Consider the following 2,124-nt stretch of genomic DNA (forward strand, 5'->3'; position numbering starts at 1 on the left):
AGCTCTGAAATCCACCGAATGATTTCAACTATTTTATTTTTATTATATTTTATTAGGTTAAGGTTTTGTATACAGAACTGTTTGTGCCCGATGAGACCAGAGAAGTGTCTCAGATCCACTGCATCACCAGTTACAGGTGGCTGAAAAAACTCTCCGGTGTCTGCTGGAATTGAATCAGTTTTCTGAGAGAGCAGTAATTCCTTTTGCAGCTGAGTTCCCACAAACTAAGCCTTTAAAAAGTCTTCATTGTCATTTTAGTCTCAGATAAATAAACATTCATGTTTGATTTCTCCCTTTCTCTGGGCCCTGGTCATTTGTTCTGTTTAGATCAGTACATACAGTTTTCCTGGATGAAACTCTGTTGAGCTGTGCTTAGGGTCAGCACCTAACTTGAATCCCAGTTTCCAACGTGTCAGACAAAAAATAAACAAGAATATCAACAGGGCAGATGTCAACTTGATTGACCCAGATTCTTGTGCTGCCCTTCTCACACCTGCCATTTTAACATAGTACAGCTGTTTTAATCTTGAGCCACCATGCTGTCTTGCCCCAGATTCTGTATAAATGCTCCCATAATACTGTACTCTAACCAGAAGTCATTGATAGCTACATTGGGTGTTGCCATTGGAAGACAGGTGTTGGACATGTCTGACTAGCTTCTAAAATCTCTTTAGGCGTTTGAGTGAGGGCTCAAAGAAAATATTCTCTGTGCAGAATCCAGGGAGTGGAAGGTTTCAGCTGCCAAGCGGGGATGTGACTCCAACATTGACTTCCACTCCGAGGTCTCAGAGACCTCAGAGGAATGAAGTGCAATGAAATTCAGGGCCTGGGTCTTTAGATTCTTTCTTCTGTGGAGGTCAGCCAGGATGAGAGTGTGTGCAGCATTCTCCACAGAGAGGATCCTGCAGAGGGCATGCTCACACATGACCATCAATTCCTCCAGGCCATACTTGTCAGCTGCTGTCAGCACACCAGTGGCCATAGGGTAGCTGCTGAGGTGTGGTGCCTTCCCTGTGTAGATGAAGTCCATCATCTCCTTGAAGACCTGAGGATCCAGGTCAGGGATCTTCACAACGTTGGTTAGTCTCTCCTGCATTTCATGTTCAAACATGGCTCTGAAAACTGGAGAGCGAGCGGCTAGGATGGCCTTGTGAGCCCTGAATTCATGGTCACCTACCAATAGGGAGCAGTCTGTGAAAAGAGATTTCTCCCACAGCTTTGTTAGGTCATCTATCAACATCTGCCCTGTATTCTTGATTGCAGGTGTTATGTTCTGTCCAGGCATGCTAAAGAAGACTCCCGCTATGCTCACCTTGCAGCAAAGAGTGAGCTGGTCTTGAGGGACAAGTCAATGCTGAAGGGAGAGGAGGAAATCTCGAGAGAGGAACTTTTTGAATCCCAGTGGTTTATTTGGCAGAAAGCAGGCAGCTTTCGTGCTCTTCATACTTTGAAATTTCTCTCCTTGGAAATTTATGATCCAGAACTGGAACTTGGCCCAAACTAGGCTTCCTGGTTGGCTGATCAACACCAGGTGAACTGACAGGAAACCTTTGCTTTCTTCATCAACCCCATTTGTGTGTACTCTCAAACACCATGCCACTTCTTCACTGGCCTCTGATGAGAACACTGGGCTTGTAATCTCTTTCTGAATCCCCCACATGTAAGTTGAAAAGTTGCTAATGGTCCACTCATAGCAGAATTTCTGAACCCTGTTCTGTGTGGAGTCCCAGCTCTTGGCTTCCATTTCTCCTGACATTTCTGAAGGAGGTAGAATTTGGAAGTTAAAGGTGATCTGAAAGAAGAACTAGAAGTTACTTATATGTCTTCCTCTTGGATACAATTATAGGTACACTTTCGATTTGAGTTTCAATTTCTCTAAATCTCTCTCTCTCTCTCTCTCTCTCTCTCTCTCTCTCTCTCTCTCTCTCTCATTGTCTCTCTCTCTTTCCCTCTCCCTCTTCATCTCCTCTCTTAGTATCCCTACTTAACTCCCCTCCCAAGGCTGCAAATAAACTCTATTCTATGCTAGTCCTGTCATATGACTGGTACCCCAGGGGCAAGGGAAGCCTTAGCATGGTCCAGCCAGAGTACCCCTCCCACCCTTACCATAGGCATGTCCTGCAT

General features: G+C 44.9%; 1 pseudogene; it reads right to left on the reverse strand.

Annotated features, from left to right (window-relative positions):
• Positions 1–670: 670 nt before the first annotated feature.
• LOC127683600 (TD and POZ domain-containing protein 1-like) lies at positions 671–1,756 on the reverse strand (annotated as a pseudogene).
• Positions 1,757–2,124: the final 368 nt, after the last annotated feature.

The sequence above is a fragment of the Apodemus sylvaticus genome, chromosome 4, assembly GCF_947179515.1.
Source record: "Apodemus sylvaticus chromosome 4, mApoSyl1.1, whole genome shotgun sequence".
NCBI lineage: Eukaryota > Metazoa > Chordata > Mammalia > Rodentia > Muridae > Apodemus > Apodemus sylvaticus.